Source organism: Egretta garzetta, unplaced genomic scaffold (genome assembly GCF_000687185.1).
Source record: "Egretta garzetta isolate BGI_Z169 unplaced genomic scaffold, ASM68718v1 scaffold60, whole genome shotgun sequence".
NCBI lineage: Eukaryota > Metazoa > Chordata > Aves > Pelecaniformes > Ardeidae > Egretta > Egretta garzetta.
The window spans coordinates 2772364-2772590 of NW_009258269.1; positions in this window are offsets into that span (position 1 = coordinate 2772364).

Here is a 227-nt window from a genome sequence, read left to right on the forward strand (position 1 = left end):
TCGGCCTTTGACAATGGAAGAGAAAGCCGGATCCCGCGAGAGCGGCCCTGCGGCCTAAGGGCAGCGGGAGGTCCAGCGGGCAGGGGCTTGGCGGCCCCCGGTGTGACCCTGAGACAAAGCTCCTCCTCACAAAGGCAATGGTGGCGTTACAGGCGGTCGGGACGGAGGTCGAAGGCATGGCACAGCCGGCCTCATGGGCATCCCCTGCCCCGGAGGAGGCACCAGGC